Source organism: Agaricus bisporus, assembly GCF_000300575.1.
Source record: "Agaricus bisporus var. bisporus H97 unplaced genomic scaffold AGABI2scaffold_12, whole genome shotgun sequence".
NCBI classification, from domain to species: domain Eukaryota; kingdom Fungi; phylum Basidiomycota; class Agaricomycetes; order Agaricales; family Agaricaceae; genus Agaricus; species Agaricus bisporus.
The window spans coordinates 406,017-406,220 of record NW_006267347.1 but is presented as its reverse complement, the minus strand read 5'-3'; positions in this window follow the sequence as shown (position 1 = coordinate 406,220).

Genomic DNA, 204 nt, shown 5'->3' with positions numbered 1-204 from the left:
ATTGGGACTTGAGTAGACTGGCTGGATCAAGGGGGTGTTGAACGTAGAATGTACGCGACGCAGTGGCGAGTCTAACGGTCCTAGAAACGAGGCGAACGGACAGGAATTGACTGAGCAATCCTAGTTACAACTGTGGACAGACTGAAAGAAGCTGTATTGAGTTCTAATAACTTGTACTCACCTGTGGACAGACTGTAAGAAGCT